The sequence below is a fragment of the Medicago sativa genome, chromosome 7 (genome assembly GCF_051527215.1).
Source record: "Medicago sativa cultivar Bolivia chromosome 7, Bolivia_mono, whole genome shotgun sequence".
Taxonomy (NCBI): Eukaryota; Viridiplantae; Streptophyta; class Magnoliopsida; order Fabales; family Fabaceae; genus Medicago; species Medicago sativa.
Genome location: NC_140755.1, coordinates 72601179 through 72620843, shown reverse-complemented (window position 1 = coordinate 72620843; position 19665 = coordinate 72601179). Strand labels below are relative to the sequence as shown.

General features: G+C 37.0%; 1 long non-coding RNA gene and 2 other non-coding genes across 14 annotated transcripts; 1 reads left to right on the top strand and 2 right to left on the bottom strand.

Moving 5' to 3' along the window:
- The first annotated feature begins 2284 nt into the window (after window positions 1-2284).
- Window positions 2285-2391, top strand: LOC146908249 (small nucleolar RNA R71). The gene has a single exon (XR_015020902.1). It is a non-coding gene; the product is annotated as a small nucleolar RNA R71 (small nucleolar RNA).
- Window positions 2392-3710: 1319 nt separating this feature from the next.
- On the bottom strand, window positions 3711-7102 carry LOC146908248 (uncharacterized). Of its 12 annotated transcripts, none has more exons than XR_015019075.1 (8): window positions 7017-7095; window positions 6795-6857; window positions 6150-6223; window positions 5365-5433; window positions 5115-5203; window positions 4272-5006; window positions 4121-4193; window positions 3711-3900 (listed from the first exon to the last, which is right to left on the bottom strand). It is a non-coding gene; the product is annotated as an uncharacterized LOC146908248 (long non-coding RNA). The 12 variants fall into 12 exon arrangements; XR_015019076.1 differs by having other exon boundaries at window positions 5125-5203; XR_015019073.1 differs by having other exon boundaries at window positions 5115-5433; window positions 7017-7100.
- Window positions 7103-15923: 8821 nt separating this feature from the next.
- On the bottom strand, window positions 15924-16030 carry LOC146908247 (small nucleolar RNA R71). Its single transcript, XR_015020770.1, has one exon. It is a non-coding gene; the product is annotated as a small nucleolar RNA R71 (small nucleolar RNA).
- Between the last annotated feature and the right edge of the window lie 3635 nt (window positions 16031-19665).

Here is a 19665-nt window from a genome sequence, read left to right as displayed (position 1 = left end):
TCATACCAACACCCCGTTGGTTAGATTTATGTATGTTTTCTCTTGTTATTTCTTATGATTGTTTAGCTATGAGTAGCTAAACCTTTAGTTTGGTTAAGCCATGATGAAACTATTGTAATATATGATTTTGTAGTTGAACTCTCTCTATGATCAATGCTATTCAGTTTTTATTCAGAATTACTTGTGTTTATTGCTTTTCATGTTATTGTTTTGTATGACTACTAGCCCTAGCTTCTTGCAATCACATGAATTGATATTAGGAATTGAATGACTACTAGCCCTAGCTTTTAATCCTGAAATAGTAATTTTGTTTAACTCAACACTAGGAGCCTAGAGATAGGAAATTGAGGGTTATGATACATGAATTAACGTTCCAATATTGCTTCTGCGGTTATTCAATCAAGTTAAGAGATTAATAGGGTTATAACTTAGGAAAGGGTTTTGAGTCAAGAGATTGATCAAAACCACTTAGTTAATTTATCGTAAAAACTGAGTAGTAATTGAGAATAAAGAGAGGTAGACTTTTCATATAGAGCAATAGCGGATTCACCGGCTTAACCATTCATCTCAATATAATTTTCTTTCGAACTTTCTCTACCTTAATCAAATCTGATTAAAACAAACTTTTATTGCCCAAGGGCACCCAAATACAAACTTTACACATCCTAACGTATAACGCGCTTGCTAGAATTGAAATTAACACAGTTCTTGTGGATCGATATTTTTTACTACTTCAATAGTTTTTGGTACACTTGCCAGATATCTATCATCTAACATGCAACAAGAGTCTTTGATGGAAGGATTCTTCATTAGTTTAGCAAGTTCAAATTCAACAGTTTCCTTACCAACATTAAATGCCAACTTACCATGCTTAACATCAATTATGGCCCCTACGGTAGCAAGGAAGGGTCTTCCCAAAAGAATTGGTACTTGGTTGTCTTCCTCCATCTCCATCACAACAAAATCAGTGGGGACATACATCTCTCCTACTTTAACCGGGACATCCTCTATGATTCCAGCTGGGTACTTAACGGAACGGTCTGCTAATTGTAGGGTCATCCTTGTTGACTTAAGCTCCCCTATTCCCAACCTTTCATAAAGAGACAACGACATCAAACTGACACTAGCTCCTAAATCACACATTGCCTTTTTCACTATTTCGGACCCTATTACACAAGGTATGGAAAAATTTCCCGGATCTTTAAGCTTAGGTGGCAATTTATTTTGGATGATGGCACTATACTCTTCTGTAAGGTTAATTGTCTCACACTCCTCAATTTTCCTTTTTTTAGAAAGAATTTCTTTTAAAAATTTAGCATAGGTGAGCATTTGTGTTAGAACTTCGGTGAATGGCACATCAATGTAGATTTTATTCATCATTTCGATGAACTTCTTAAATTGCTCATCTATCTTAGACTTAGCAAACCTTTGTGGGAAAGGAATTTTTGGTTTAAAAGGGGGTGATGTAGTTTCAACGATTTGCAGTTCCTCGCTCTCTATCCTAGTTTCATCTTCTTGTGGTTTGCTAATCTCTCTCTCAACCTCACTAGGCTTGGCTTTTCTTACGGGGTCCTCTAGTGGCCTACCACTTCTAAGTGTAACAGCATTCATTTTGCCAGTTTCAGGTTGGCTAACTTTTTGGATAACTTGGGAGAGTTGAGCTTCTAAGATTTTGTTGTGAGATGAGATGGAGTCAACTTTTGATGTAAGCGTAGCAAGAGAGTCGTTCAAAAGTCTAGTTTGATCCTTAAGCTCTTGGAGCTGTTCGGATTGATTAAAAAGATAATTTTCCATTAAAAGTTCAAGATTAGACTTTTGAATGACTCTTTGAACATTTGCAAAACTAGGTGGTGCTGTTTTTTGACCAAAGGGATTTTCATGAAGGCTTTGGTTAAAATTAACCCCTTGGTTGTTTTGAATAAAATTTAATTGTTCAACACTACCTAGTTTGCATTCACATGTTTCACAAGAAGGAGGTGTAGAAGTAGAAGTGATAGCACTAACATTCAGTTTTTCAAAGTTGTGGGTTAGTGCGTCAATCTTAGCAGCAAGGTGATCATAGTTAGAGACTTCGAACATACCTGCCCTCCTTTTGGAAGGTGAAGAATTTGCAACGACTTCCTCATCGGTCCACTGAAAGAGATTTAGAGCCATGTCTTCAATCAAGGCATAAGCTGTTTTGAAGTCCTTATTCATTAGAGCACCACTTGTAGCTGCATCAACAGAGATTTTAGTAGCATATGACAAACCATTGTAAAAAGTATGGATAATTAACCATTTCTCTAATCCATGGTGGGGACAAAGTCTAAGCGTTTCCTTGAAACGCTCCCATGAATCATAAAGACACTCCCCTTCTTTTTGAGTAAATTGGTAGAGCTTTGCCCTTAGTTGGGCAATTTTAGATGGGGGAAAGAAGCGGGCGAGGAATTCTCGCCTCATTTGATCTCATGAGGTGATGGAACCAACTCTTAGGGAATGGAACCAAGTTAGAGCTTTATCTTTTAGAGAAAAAGGGAAAAGATGCAATCTTGTGGCTTCTTGGTTTGCTTTATAAGTTACAGTGAGTCGCCAGAAGGTCGAAATGTGAAGATTGGGATCCTCGTCGGGGGATCCCGAAAAATGATTTTGCTGCACCAACTTAAGTAGGGCAGGCTTGATTTCAAAGTTTTCACCCTTAACCGTTGGATACACAATAATAGCACATCGCTCTTCCGTTGAAGGAATCGCATACTCTTTAAGAGCGCGTTCTGCAGCCATGTCGTTATTATTTTTGTGCTTTCCAAGAAGTTAACGGTGAAGAAAGAACAAAAAAGAAAAGAAGAAGAAGAAAAGAAAGAAGAAGAGGAAAAAAGAATTCTAACCAAAAAGAAAAAGTTAATTAAATTAGTTAACTCCCCGGCAACGGCGCCAAAAACTTGATAGGCCAAACCGCAAGTGCACGGTCTATCGAAGTAGTAGTAAAAGAGGGTATCGCGCTAGGGAGTTGTTCAATTTAATTAACTTTTAGAGAATGATTAGAGGAGAAGAAATATTATAAAATTGAGAGTTCAGCTGGTTGAAGGTAAATAACAATAATAAAAAGAGAGCCTTGTGATTATTGGTTTCATCGTAATGACGAATCCTTCACAAACAAACCCTTAAACTTATAATTTCACGTTGGTCCTAATTTCTAAAGACAAGTTTCTCTTTGGCCTATCACATCTCCTTTCGGTCTCAGTGAGCGTGTTCCTCCAACAACCACACCTATTTTCATAGGTGATTGCCTTTGGAATCCTTGAAGCTCGAAACTTCACTACAAGAAAAACTGCATTTTGCGACCTTTAAAATGGCAGATTGCGACTGTTAGAAGGGTCGCAGATGTACAATTGCGACCCTTCCCCAACAGTCACGGATGTTGGGGTCGCAAGTGTCTTTTGCGACCCTTCATAGAACAGCCGCACCAACTGCCGCAAAAGGCACTGCGACAGTTGCCAAGGGTCGCAAATGAGGAGATTCAAATGGATTTCAAGGGACTTGCGACAGTTGGGGAAGGGTCGCAGATGCATAAAATTTATTTATAAAAAAAACATTGCGACAGTTTGCAAGGGTCGCAGATGTTGAGTTAATTTAAAAAAAAAATCAGTTTTTTCCTGAATTTTTAATAGAACTATTTACTAATAAAAAATATATAAAACTAAAATAATTCATAATAAAAAATATGAACAAATTCATAAACTAAAATATGAATTTTACATTCATATAAAATACAAACAAGTGATACAATAAGGTTTCTTGAGTTCCTAACATGAAAATTTAATCAATTTTGTAGATGATATTTGGCGAGGAAGTTGTTTTGATCAACTAGAGATGAATAGACTCCAAAGAATGCTATGCTCTGTTTGGTGATTCTAAGTCTTCCGCCTAAAAATAAGTCAAAGATTATATAAGACACATCAATTAACAAAAATAAGCAATAATGTCACGCAAGTCATGATTCTAACTTATCGCGCAATTAAACTTATAATTACTTTCTGATATATTTGTCAAAAATAACCACTATGGAATAACCATTAGCTATTTATCACAGAGAAGCTTACAAGACCAATTAATTGCATTCAATGTGAAACAAATAAATCATTACCCTTTCATTCAAAACACCAGTCTTGAGTTCAAGCAAAACTCCAGGTACTCCAGTATGGATGCTAGACCAGCATCTGAACCCTCCAAATTTAGTGAAGGAACTCAATAATTAAAAAAATTAGTGAAGTGAAGGAAAGAAATATTGCACTTACATTTAAAAGAGGGTGACTACAAGGTCTAGTTTTTGAACAAGAAAGCTCCACAAGATCTATTTGCAAAATATCTCAGTCCAAGAAAGCTCCACAAAGTGATTCATAATTCATGTTCACCACTCTCGGGTACCTCAGCATGTATTGTTGTGTGACCAAAATATGGAACCAAATTAGAATGTAAACTAGAAGTGAAGTACCAAACAACACCTATATCAGATAAAGTAGCCACAAAAAGTTCATTATGATCAGGCCAAATCAAGGATGAATTGTGCAAGTGCAGAGTTGGCATCTGACACATTTATGCATATAATGCACATTTATACATAAGCATATAATGAGCATTTATGTTATAAACACTTGCTTAGTCAAACAAGGCCCAAAGCTAACAACATTAAAATTCAATAAGATCATACTTTCATGTAAAAATCAATTATATTTTGTATAAGTTCTGTGAGATCATAAAATGAGACCTCTGCACTCTGTCAATAAACAAATTGAAATTGCAAACATTACTAAAAAGAATAGTCCAGAAAATCTCTTATTCTTTGCACGCGGCAACATCAAACAATGTAATGAAAATCATTAACGCAACACACACACACACAAAAATCAAAAACAAGTCAAGCAACCACAATTAAAAATAAACCTTTGGAAAACAGTGGGGATTGGCCACTGAGTTGTTCCAACACCTGAGAGACTGTACATGAATATCATAGGTATATTGTTATGATTATCCTGTTAACATGTGCCAATATGAATCAAAACTCTATATATGCCAACAGAAAAGAGAACTAAGCACTCATTTAACATAAGATTTTGATGATATTTTAGTTAGTGAAGTACCAAACAGCACCTAGAAGGACCAAACAGCACCTACATCAGAAACAACATGAAAGGGAACGAACATCCAAAAAACTCAAAGAGACCTACGGCTGAAACAGAACAGTGTGAAATGCATCAACAATGTTTCTTCTTCTAATTTATTCAAACAAGGTTTCTTCTGAACCATTAAGTCACACCATAACAATTGATCAAATTAATGAGCAGCTAAGGTTAAAGTTGACCTAAAACAAAACAGTTTTAACTTGCTTACCTCGTCAGTCATATACTTGATCTTCTCAATTGTATTATTACTCCAAGCTACATGGAATCAAATATCTCCCTGTAACAAATTAGCCACAATGAATAACTTTCTATACCTCAACACCAAACCACTAAAATGTTATCATATTAACCACTAAACATATTCGTAGGTTGTTTGTGGCCTGAACTAGAAAAATAGACAGTTAGGTTCTGTAAGTAGCAGGCAAGTAAACATATTCTCACTACCTTAGGAACTACAAAGGGACAGCAGGATAAATAAATTTCTTATATGCCACACTAAACAAATGTAGCCATCCAAGAAACATTAACTTGTGGGGATAAATAATAACGGTAAGTTTGTTCAAGACCACAATAATAACGGTAATTCACCAAAATGTGAAAATAACATCGAAACATAAATTTGTTCTTGACCACAATAATATTAGAGTTAACCAAAATGTGAAGAAAGTAGGATATGGATTCAAGAAACAAATTAGCTTCTTTCTAATGTTACACCTCAATGAGCATTATTCAACCACAATTGTATTAGACGGGAAAAATCCTGCACACATAACACTATTTCGAAAATGTCCAACACCATTGAGGTTTTCTAACAAACACATTTTGTGCAAACATGAAACAACCTAAGACAATATGCAAAACGAATCACACATCCAATAAAAGAAATTGTTCATGTATATCTCAAAATTGTTCTAAATTTTCTATGTTATCAATCACACATCTTTAGCACGGAATGGAAGAAATATAAGAAAAACAAAGGAAAAAAAGGAAAACCTGAACGATTTATTATGCACACCATGAGACCCCTCAAAATACTTTTCCACTTTTGATTCAAAAGCTAGCATCTCCTAAATAACATATAAATCCCATGTTATTAGGCATCTATGTTAGATTAAATAAATTCCTAACCTATCTTGACTTTGACATTACTACTCATTGAAAATATGTGGATAACATTACTACTCATTGAAAATATGTGGATCCAATAAAAAAGAATCTGAATAAGTACAAAAGATGAGTGTGTGAATCAGCCATATAACCATTCAACCTCGAATCACAAATTTTAAACCACTGTCACAAATCCTTTCATACATTCTCTTTTAAAGAACACAATAACAAGCAACTAAAACCAACTCTAAAGAATAAAAACTACATCAAGGAAAACTGTAAAGTTTTTATATCAGGGTTGTTTGTGTGAGTAGCTGCTATTCCAATCTTGTGGCAATTCTCTAATTTTGTTCACCTATATCTCAATACATAAAGATCGACACGGCAAACAGAACGACAGATGAACAAAAATGTCTCTAAAAATATCCAAAACAAATTCAGGGAAGATTAAGTAACAAAGTTAATTTTCATTCATCAATAAATAAACATCAAATGCGTCTAATTTTCAAAATGTCAATGTGAAATTTATACCTCACTCGAAGGTATGATGGTTTTGTACTTTTTCACAAATGGAGAGCGAGCCTCTTCACTAAACTGAGAAATGAATAAATTAGCTCATTAGTTGAATTTCAGACTATGTAGACGCCAATACATAAGCATTTATATGATAAGCACATATTCTATAAGCACTTAATTATCATTGCCTATTATCATAGATCAAAAACATATCTAAAAAACAGAAGATAAAATTACCTCATGGTGTTTAATTATCTTGACTATAATTTTTACTCTCCGCTCTCAATCTCCATAAGAATCTGCTGCACGTAATAGAATTGAAAGTGAACCTAGCAGAACAATATATCAACAGTAAAATACATGAAACCCAGTGCAACGAAAACACCAATATCTCTCCAAAATAAATTCTAATCAAAATTCACAAATTTAAACAAAATCAAAAACAGAGAAAAAAAATCATCACAATTGGGCTTTAGGTTAAGAACAAAATCGATCTTACTTAGATTAAGAGCACACTCCTTTTCCGATTGAGTGAGAAGATTCTGAGATTGAGCTCCGATTGAGTGAGTTTAGTTCCGTTTGAGTGAGTTGAGTTCCGATTGGACCGATTGTAGCACCGATTGGACCGATTCAGAGTTAGGTTAGGTTTTGGATCTGAATCGAGAGTGTGAGATAGGTTGGGAGTGTGAGAACGAGTGTGCGAGTGTGAGAAGGCATAACGATTGAGAGGAAGCAGCACTGATACAAATCTTTGCGATTTGGGTACGATTTCGATTTCGAAATTCGAACCGGTGAAAGAGGAATGGAGTGAGTTGGTGAACGAGTGAGGAAGGTAAACGAGGAAGAGGAGTGAGGAAGGTGAACGAGGAACTGGAGTGAAGTTTGTCAAATTTGAGAGTGAGATGGAGATTTGGGGGTTCAGATCGGGAGAAGTGAGAATGAGGGAGAGATTGAGTTGTGGGAACGGGGAAAGCGGTAGTGATAAAAATATTTGAGGAAAAATGAATTTTTTTGTTTTTGAGGAGGAGCCATAATTTCTTTTGGGAAACAGATAAAGCCTAGTAACTTTTTAGCTTAAAATATGCGGCTGTTGACCACAAAGGTCGCAGCAACTGTCGCAAAAGTGCACTTTGCGACATTTTTGAACCAAAGGTCGCAGAGTAAGTGTCGCAAAATGCTAAATTTCTTGTAGTGCTTTATGTGTCTCAAGGTTTGCTAGACTATTTTCATGTTTCGCAATCCTTGTCTAGATTCACTTGTTCGAATATCAAAACTCCACTTTCGTTTTATGAATTGATATTTGGAATAATGGATTAACAATTATCAAACCCTCCACTTTCGCTTCTACAGTTTGATAATGGTTAATTCATGTTATAACGGTGAATCTAGATTAGAAATTAGGGTTACATAAAATTAAGGTTTAATGGCTTGGTTTGATCCGGATTACGTCATTAGACTTATCCAACAATCCCAAGACAAAGAAGTCTAATCACTCATACTCATTGTAGACATAGAGAAGAAGGGAGAAAGCATAAAATAAATTGCAAGAAAGTAAAGAAATAAAAAGGAGAACTTTATTAAGAAAACAATTGTCACTATTGAATTCCAAGAAAATAAAGATGAATATTTGTGATGGGAGGCTACTCTATTTATAGTCTACAATCGACTTAAAATCTAAGCAACTACAAGGGCTATTTGGTAAAACTAAAACAGAGTAGCTTGGGCCCTAAGCAAAAACAACAAAAAGAGCTTCTGGGAGGTGGCACGGCCGTGCCACATGTTGGCACTGGCCATGCCAAGCTTCTGACTTGGGGGAATATATTTTTGTTCCCGAATCTTTCGTATTTTCGCTCCGAATCAGCTCCAGACTCCTTTCTTTTGCTCCAAGACTCCTTCCATCCAATATTCATTTATAAAAATATGCAATTGAAGTAAGGGGTTTGCTAGAACACACCCACTAGTTTTTATGTGGGAGTGTTTTAGCAAAGCTACACCTTAGGGTGTAATTAACCACTTTTTAGTTATTTACTTGCTAAAACACTCCCACATAAAAACTAGTGGGTGTGTTCTAGCAAATGCCTATAGGATTTGCTAGAACACACCCACTTGTTTTTGTTAGAAGGTGTGTTATAGCAACATACACCTTAGGGTGTATTTAACCACTTTTTAGTTATTTACTTGCTAAAACACTCCCACATGAAAACTAGTGGGTGTGTTCTAGCAAACCCCTTGAAGTAAAATAGCTCAAAAAGGAAACAATATTAAAATAAAATAAAACCAAATCTAAATAAAACGAAACTAAATAATATATAAAAACTAACTAAATAATGACTCATCATTAGCGTTGAACAAACATAATTATCTGGATTGATTTTACGGAATGGACCCGAGTGGAGTAACCCCGAATACATTCCCATACATAACCGGTGAAATTCCTATCTGAGGCTAACACCGGACTCCTCTTGTCATCACATAGATTTCTCTAGGAAATCCCATCCAGCGTATCCTGGAGCCTCGAAGGACACGACTTACTTATGCATAATTGAAACATTCGGGATTTGCCTTTTAACTGGGGTTCTAATGTTACCCAGGATCTGCTCCGTTCCAATGAAACATTCGGAATTTGTTTAATAATTGGGGTTCTAATGTTACCCAGGTTTGCCCCGCTCTGTTTCATATGCTTTAATTGATAAGTATTTATTGTATGCATATCTTATGCGTTTTCGTTAACTGTATTATACAATTGTTGTTCTATGCAAATATCTAATATGATGTGACTATTCTGATTGTTTTAGATTCGATTATCTAAATCGAAGTCTTGTAATACAATACCCATTTTCTTAGAGTTAGCGTCTACCCCGTGTAACATAACTATATATAAAACTCTCTTGAATTGCAGTCACTTTGGGAAAATTACTAATCATTCAAAAATAGCTTAAATTTCATGTTATCTCACTTTCACACATAAGTAATCCCAAAGGTGGGTACTAAACTACTAGGAACTCACCATGACATTTTTCTGAAGTCTCCATGCTGCTTCAGTCCCAATTAAGCTCCTGCTGAGCTCCATAAGCACTTTTCTCTCAAAACAGCTTAATTACAACTTATGGATTTTGCAAGCTCCAATTTCAGTCCAACAATACAAACTCTTACCAAGTGTACCAAGTTCATATATTCAGTTCTGGAACCATACCATCGACTTAGACTCACAATTTAGCTTATTCCGGAAAATACACGCTAAAACCCGTAAGCATTTTTCCAGCAGAAATACTCAACTTCAAATGCACTTTCCGAGTTCATCACTAATCCGAATCACACAAAATTTATATCCAAACTGAAGTAAATTAAACGTAGGATCCAAATATCTAATAATTACTCAATTTCAGATTTCACAGAAAAAGGTATGAGCCAATTACCACAACATGTCCAACAGCTTAATCATCAATTAAGTGCTTTTGGAAACTTCTACAAAACAGCTTATGCTTTCCTCTTTCACCCTTGCTAACCATTCATGTATGAATATCACCTATTCAATATACATACAGTCTGAGATTAGAAACAACATCGCATAAACACCATAAACAAACGAGCAGCGGCTTAAGTTTCAGCCTATAATACCAAGCTTCAATCTCCAGCTTATGTTCTCAACAAAACAAAAACTCAGGCTTCTACCTTAGCTCAGCTCCTTCATCTTGCTTCTGAACCCAAATATAAACATACCCATCCTCATTAGATTACATGCAAGCCATTATTAAGCTCAAAAGCAAAACTTGTCAAATTAGGGAAGTTTCAAAGCTTACAAGAGGCGCTAAAAACACTAAGGGTTGAGCTGAAACAATTGCATGTTGGATTGAACTTGATTGAATGGGGAAAATTGATGCTTTTTAGTGAGGGGAAAGGGAAAACATGAAAGAAGAAGTGGAGAATGAGGGAGTAGTGTTTCGGCTGATTAGAAATAATGAGAAAAGCCCACAAAAATAAAAGGAAAGATATCTTATATGTAGGGATGGGAATAGGCCAGACCGCTCGTCAGGGGTCTATGGCCCGGTTTACTTAAAGCTCGACTCGGCCTAACTCGTTTAATAAAAAGGTCAAGCATGAGCTTTTAAAAAGTTTGTTAATTTAAATGGGTTAGGCTTAAGCTTATAAAAAAGCTTATCAGACCTATCAAGCCGGTCCGTATATGAGTTTATTATATTTCCTCAGATTTATTATTTATATAGTAATACAAAAAAAAAAAAATAGTTCCTTCAAATTCTTATATTAAGTTGCTGATTTTTTTATCCCATTGAAGATTTTATGCATTTTTTCTGCTTAAGTCTTGATTTTGTTTTCAGTTTCTTACTGTCTGAAAGCTTGTTAAGTTATCATTAAATACTCATATTGTTATTAGATTTGTGTGAACTTTTGAGGCTTGGTACTAATATGCCTAATGTTAAGTATAGTTATCAGATTAAGTTTAAAATCCTTCCTGTTATCAGACATGATTATTCTTTAGTTTCTATCCATCTATAAATTTTACGATTGTGTTTTATTAGTTTAATTTGTATCTAGTTAATGTTTATCTCTACATTAAGTACGTTGCACAAATTGAAAAGAAATAAAAATGGATGAATGGACTCTATTTGAAATTTGTAACACAAACAATACTTTTAGACAGGCTAATAGGCCAGGCTTTTAAAAAGGTCAGGTCAGGCTTAAAATAAAGCCTTTGACAAGTAAAAGGCCAAGGCTTAGGCCTTTGTTTTTTCAACTAGGCCTGGCATATTTAAGCAAAGCCCGGCTCGGCCCGGCTCATTCCCACCCCTACTTATATGCTAGTATGATGAAATTACTTTTATGCCCTTTCATAAAAAGTTCTACTGAAACAGGGTTATCTGACACTGCAGTCTAAGAAATTAAGCGGGATATTATTGAATATATAAGCTGTGGTGAGGTGAGATCAAACTTAATAAAAATCCTTCAATATGATATATTAAGTTTAATACTTTCCAAAAGGATAACACCCTTCAAGACTATTATCGAATATGTCGGTTTGCCTCTGTGAAACACATGCTCTGTACTAGTAAGTTGCTGTGCGGTAATCTCATTTACCCAAGTGTTATTCTTTTCAGTTTAACTTAACTAAATTAATTTTAATAAGATTAGAATAAATTTAGAAGCAATAATTGATAAATGTCTATATGATAGATTTGAGTAAGAGTTACTCGCCCAATTGATTTGGAAGTTGTATAGGATACAATTGGAAATGTTCCTACCCAAATAACTGAGTTTTTAGGGATCAGCCCCCGCTGACTCAAAAGAAGGTGAAATAAGGATTTCAACCCACTAGAAAATCTTCCAACGGGATTTTCCGAATCAAATGTTTGAAGGTCATTTCAATTGAGTAAAATAGTGGGAGCGTATTTAATTAAAGGCCAAATTAAATATGTTATTTTCATGATACTTATTTTGTATATTTTAAAATTGTAGATGGCAACAAATGCATCAAACAACATTTTGCGATCACTAATTAAGAAAGAAAAATTGTCTGAAACTAAATTTTTAGACTGGCGCCGAAACATGAGGATTGTCCTCACACATGAAAAAAAAGTTATATGTGCTTGATGAACCTATTCCTGAGGCACCACCTGCTGGAGCTCCCGCGGTTCAGAGAAATGCTTATACTAGGCATCTCAATGACTTTGTGGAAGTCTCTTGCATCATGCTAGCAACCATGACTCCCGAGCTGCAGAAACAGCATGAGGGTATGACTGGTTCGATATGACCGACCACCTTAAGACTCTTTATGAAGATCAGGCTAGGCATGAAAGATTTGATGTCTCCAAGGCCCTTTTCTCAACCAAGTTGTCGAAAGGAAGTCCCGTAGGACCTCACGTACTGAAGATGATTGGGTATGTTGAGAACCTAGCTCGATTGGGTTTACCCCTTGAGCGGGAACTTGTTGTGGATCTTATCTTGCAATCATTGCCAGAAAGCTTCAACCATTTTGTACAGAACTTCCTCATGAATGACATTGAAAAAAACTCTTCCACAACTTGCAGCTATGTTAAGAACTGCTAAAAAGAATATGAAGGGAAAAGGAAAGGCATTTTGATGGTCAACAATGGAAAGTTCAAAAGGCATCACAAGAAGCCTCATAAGTTTAAGGGAAATGGCAAAGGAAAAGTTGTTGCTAAGCCATCAACGCCTACTGGAGGCATGGCTATAGAGGGCGAATGCTTCTACTGCGGTAAGACTGGGCATTGGAAGCGTAGCTTCCCAAAATATCTGGAAGACAAGAAGAATGGAACTGTTGTCTATACTTCTTCAGGTATTTTTGTTATAGAAATTAATATGTTTATTTCTACATCATGGGTATTATATACTGGATGTGGTTCTCATATTTGTACTGATGTGCAGGGGCTGAAAACGAGTAGAACATTGACAAAAGGCGAGGTCGATCTAAGAGTTGGCAATGGAGCAAAGGTTGATGCTTTTGTTGTTGGAACATATGTATTGACCTTACCTAGTGGTCTTTTAATTCATTTAGAAAACTACTATTATGTACCTACCATTATGCATGTCTTTTTTTATTGTCCTTTTACTATACAAGTGTGGAATAGGACCGGTCTTTGGGGTTCTATGCAACATGCCCTCTCCACTACTACTTCAGCCACGAATCCTATATTTTCGCTGTTAGAGCACTTGTCTGCTGAATTATCGCAACGTTTGTCAACTGTAATATGAAGTATATGGAAACACCTCAACCTCCGAGTTTGGGATGATGTAATAGAAAAAGTGCCACAGTTGTAGAGCGTGCTAGGAACATGGTTGTAGATTGGCAATTTGCTAATGCTTCGGGTGTCCTTGCATCTGCTTCAGTTCATCAGTCTACAACGGCCCTTGATATGGGGGCCTCCACCTCGCATCAACGCAATAGAATTGAAGTGAATAAAATAATCACAAGGAAGGGGGGTTTGAATTGTGACCCTTTAAAAATTAACCTGAAACTTAAAAGTCATTCTCAAGTTGTTTACTTGGAATAATTAAGTTAATCTTCTGACTTCAGAACGTTCTGAAGTTCATATACAAAAACTGTTTAATAAAGTAAATGTGCAAGTGCGTGTTGTGTATACTGTAATTAAAGAGTATAGAGAAGAGAGAAAGAACCCACAAAGATTTATAGTGGTTCACCCAATGTGGGTTAGTCCACTCCTCACAATCTTGTGAGAGTTTCCACTATGATGCTTGAGATAACCTCTCAAATCCTGCACTTTACAATCTTGTTCACCTGAACAATTACATCAACTGTATTCTCTAAGCCTCAGCAGGCTTGTACCTTCTTGCTGATGAGTTATAGATAGTATTATTTATTGCCTTATTTAGTTTAGTTTTATTTTAGATTTGATTCGATTTTATTGCATTTTATTTTAGTTTAGAATATGTTACTTCAAATTGTCTTTTATTTTATTTTAGGAATAAATATATGGTGGAAGGTGCCTTGGAGCAAAAGAAAGAGGACTGGAGCAAATACAGCGCAAGAATACGAAGATACGGGACAAAAATAAGTTCCCCCAAACTCAGAAGCTTGGCACGGCCCGTGCCAACATGTGGCACGGCCGTGCCCGTCCCCAGGATACTCTTTTGCTGCTTTTCTTCAAGCCCAAGTTACCCTGTTGCAGCTTTACCGTTTTATCCTTCTAGTTGCTTAGTTTCTAAGTCAGATGTAAAGCTATAAATAGAGTAGCTCTCCACCATAAACAATCATCCTTTACTTTGTTTATTTCAATTGCAATTTTAATAAAAGTCTTTTATTTCTCTTTTACTTTCTTTGCAATTTATTTTACCGTATTTCTCTCTTCTTCCTCCATGTCTACGATGAACATGAGTGAGTAGACTTCTTAGTCTTAGGATTATTGGGGAGTCTAATGACTCAATCCTAAACAAAACATGTCTAAACCCTAATTTTTATGTAACCCTAATTTCTAATCTAGATTCACCGTCTTAACGTGGATTAACAATTATCAAACTGTGGAAGCGAAAGCGGAGGGTTTGATAATCGTTAATCCATCATCCCAAACATCAATTCATAAAGCGAGAGCGGAGCTTTGATGTTGGAACAAGTGAATCTAGACAATAGTTGCAAAACAGTGAAATAGTCTTTGCAACTATTGAGACAAAGAGTAGTTTCAATCCTCTATGCATCTTCTAGTAATCATGTCAGTGAAATAGGCTTGGTTGCTAGAAGTAAACTCTCACCGGACTTTCATCGGAAAGGTGAGGGGCTAAGGGAAACCGGTCTTTAGAAATTAGTGTGTAAATCATGAAATTAGATGTTTAGGTTTTGTCTAGTGAAGGATTAGTTATTAAGATGAACCAATGATCCTAAGGCCCCATTATTATTATTGTTTTTACCTTCAGCAATCAAACCCTTTCTAATCAACTTTCTCTCCTCTAATCATTCATTAAAAGTTAATTAAATTGACCAACTCCCTAGCGGAACGATACTCTACTTACTACTATTACTTCGATAGGCCGTGCGCTTGCGGTTTGGCTCTATCAAGTTTTTGGCGCCGCTGCCGGGGAGTTAACTAATTTAATTAGCTTTTTCTTAGTGATTAGAATTCTCTCTTCTTCTTTTTCTTTTTCTTTTTATTTTTACCTTTTTACTTTTCTGTTATCGTTAACTTCTTGGGTTCTCAACATTGTATGCGAAGAACTAGAAATCAAGCGGTATTCATACCCGAGATCGAAAGGTTCTTACATAGGAGGAGGAGAGCAGCACAAAATAACACCGCCATGGCCAATCGCACTCTCAAAGAGTATGCAACGCCGTCTACGGCTGAGCCACAAGCTGTTATTGTGTACCCAACGGTTGAGGATGACAACTTTGAGATCAAGCCTGCCCTACTTAACTTGGTGCAGCAAAACCAATTCTCGGGATCCCCCACTGAGGATCCCAATCTTCACATCTCTGTTTTCCTACGAATTAGTGGAACCATGAAGGAGAACCAAGAAGCCGTAAGACTTCATCTCTTTCCCTTTTCCTTAAGGGATAGAGCTAGCGCTTGGTTCCATTCCCTCGAAGTCGGTTCCATTACTTCATGGGATCAGATGAGGCAAGCATTCCTTGCCCGTTTCTTTCCACCATCTAAAACCGCTAAACTTAGAGACCAAATCACACGGTTCAATCAAAAAGATGGGGAATCTCTCTATGAGGCGTGGGAGCGTTTCAAAGAAATGCTAAGACTTTGTCCCCACCATGGCCTAGAGAAGTGGCTTATAGTCCACACTTTTTATAATGGCTTGTCTTATACCACTAAGATGTCTGTTGATGCAGCTGCAGGTGGAGCGCTTATGAACAAAAACTACACGGAGGCGTATGCCCTAATTGAAGACATGGCTCAAAATCATTACAAATGGACCGACGAGAGAGCCATCTCTAGTTCTTCACCCTCCAAAAAGGAGGCAGGTATACACGAAGTCTCTAACTATGATCACCTTGCTTCTAAAATTGATACACTAACTGAAAAACTTGAAAAATTCAATGTTAGTGCTATCAATTCCGCTTCTACTCCTTCTTGTGAATTATGTGGTATAACTGGTCATGCTGGTGTTGATTGCCAACTAGGTAGTGCTACTAACGGTGTTGAGCAAATGAACTATGCTCAATACAACCAAGGGATGAGACAAAATCAAAATTTTTATAAAAATCAAAATCCCTATGGACAACAAGTAGCACCACCCGGTTATGCAAACAACCAAAGATTCACTCAAAAATCCAATTTGGAAATTTTGTTGGAAAACTCTATTGCCAACCAAAACAAACAACTTCAAGAACTCAAAAACCAAACTGGATTTCTGAATGATTCTCTTTCCAAGCTCAATACCAAGGTTGATTCTATTGCTACTCACTCTAAAATGCTTGAAACACAAATCGCCCAAATAGCCCAACAAGTGGCTACATCTTCCCAAACACCGGGAGTCTTTCCTGGTCAAACCGAAGCCAACCCCAAAGCCCAAGTTAATGTCATATCTTTTAGGGGTAGTAAGTTAGGTGAAACTTTTGCTAAGGTTAAAAACATTGGGAAAGAGAATGTCAAGCCCTTAGGTGATAAAGTTGTGATAGAAGAAGCTAAACCACTTGAAGAAAACAAAACTCCACCCCCCTTAAATCCCGAAAAGCTTAATTTAGAGGGTAAGTTTGAAAAATTTGTTAACATACTTAGGAAGATTTGCATTAAACTTCCCTTTGCTGAAGCTTTGTCTAGGATGCCACTATATGCCAAGTTTTTAAAGGAAATTTTTTCAAAGAAAAGGGCTATAGAGCATAATGAGACAATAGCCTTGGCTAAGGAAACTAATGCAATCGTCCAAGAAGCAACCCCTAAGCTTAGAGATCCAGGTAGCTTTGCCATACCATGTGAAATCGGGAATGAATCCATAAACAAAGCCTTATGTGACTTAGGAGCTAGTGTTAGTTTGCTGCCTTTGTCTCTTCTTAAAAGGATAGGGATAGGAGAGTTGAAACCTACCGAGATGGAATTAAAAATAGCTGATCGTTCTACCATGAAACTTGTAGGATTTGTCGAGGACATACCTGTTAAGATAGAGGGGATATACATCCCCACTGATTTTGTAGTCGTTGACATTGAAGAGGACGATGACGTCCCTATAATCCTAGGTAGACCGTTCCTCGCAACTGCATGAGCTCTCATTGATGTTAAACTTGGTAGGATCGTCTTTCAAGTGAGTGATAAGATGGTAGGATTTGAGTTGGAAAACGTTATGAAGGGTCCCGCTCTTTACTCTTGTTGCATGCTTAATGATCATGTTGTAAAAGAACGTTTTATAGCGTCATCTACACAATATGATATCTTTGATCCATTCTAAGGACTCTCTCTAACCGTCAAGCTAATGACATTAAAAGAGCGCTTCGTGGGAGGCAACCCACGCATTTAATTGCTTTTGTTTTGTTTTTCTTTGTTTTAAGTTGTTTTGTAGGTAATTGTCCAAGTGTGATTCGAAAAAAATCAAGAAATTGAAAAATTCTGAAGCCCCCAGGTCCAGAAAGGTGGCACGGCCCGTGCTAGCATTGGCACGGCCGTGCCAAGTTTTTAAGTAAAAAAGGCCATTGAAGTCAGAATGTTGGCACGGCCCGTGCCAAGGGTGGCACGGCCGTGCCCGACCTCTACACCACATATACCCACAAATTTTTCTTTCTTCTTCCTCATTCACAAACAACAACCCTCTTTCATCTTTCAAACTTCTCTCTAAACCTCCATAACCTTCAAACCTTCAAACCACCATATCTCCCTCAATTCATAACCAAATCACTCCATTCTTTCACCAATCAACCACAAACTTCACCCAAAACAAAAACCACCAATCAAAAACATCTTTCATCCATCCAAACCCACAATTCACCAAAACCCTAATCCTTCAAAACCTAACCCAAACACCACAAAACCTTAACCAATCTCCATACCCAAACCAACAAAACTTCCTTAAACATCAACCCCAACCCTAAACCAATCCTTTCCACCAAAAATTTTCCCAAACCCTAAACCTTCAAAACCAATTCTACCAAAGGTCAATGGCTTCAAGAAGAAGTGGTAAAGAACCAGCAAGCTCTCAAGGAGGACCTCCCCCAAAGAAGCAAGCCCAAGTGAAGAATCATGGGATCCAGTTCAAAAACAACAAGCAAAAGGACAGGTATAAAAATCTTATCTCTAAACATCTGCACCCTTCTCGTTATCCTGATTCCCATACTTTAGATATGCTAGAGCTGCTTGATGATGTTTCTAGGTTGATAGGAAAGTTAGGTTGGACTGAATTGCTGAAACCTATGAGGGGTTATGAAAATTTCACTTATGAATTCTTGAGCTCAATAGATTTTACTAAAGATAAGATGAATTTTGATAACCCTAACCATAGAGTTGTTTTCCGGTTAATGAATATTGATTATGACATGTCACTTCAGCACTTTTGTGATGCCTTAGGCTTTGCAAATGAGGGATATATTCATGATCATTGGGATCCCAGCCTTAAACCGGATAACTATGACCCAGCTGCCTTTTGGAAACAAATCACCGGTCTTAACAAATACGTCCCTAGGGCGAACAAAGCAAGCAATATTCACAACCCCGTACTTAGGTACCTTCAGAGGGTAATGGCTTGCACTATTTGGGGTAGAACCGAGCTAGGAAACACTAGAACCGATGAGTTGTTCATGCTATGGGCAATGCTCCACAACCACCCCGTCAATACCTGTTTTTATTTGATTGATCACCTAGACTTTGTCGGTACTAGACCGGCCGGTAGAGGAGACATAGTGGTGGGTGGCATCATTACATATATAGCTAGGTGTTTTGGAGTGGGTGAAGATGAGGGGATCAAACCAATTGAGGGAAATAATAGGCTTAACATAGAAACCCTTATTGCTATGAATTTCATCAAACATCGTCCACCCATCCATTACCAACTTAAGCTAAATGTGCCAATCATGTTTTTATTGCCTAACCCATCTCGGACTACCACCGAGGTGGAAGAAAATTGGTTGTATGTTGATGATGTGCAGGTTCTAGAACAACAAGATGATGAAGGAGAGGGTGCTAGCTTGCACCATGATGAAGGAGAAGGTGCTAACTTGCACCAAGAGGGGCACCATGGCCATGCAGCCGGTGAGCTTAATGAAAATCAAAGATGGACATGGATCCATAATGAGATCGAGAGGATGAGCACCGAGCAACAAAGGCAAGGTGTTGAAATCTCCGGCCTTCGCAATGAAGTTCAAAGGGGCACCCGTGTCAATGATGAAAATAATGAGATGCTCCGTCGGATGATGCAACACCTCCAACTTCAAGGTCCTCCTTACGGACCTCAATAAACAAATGTGAGCTTT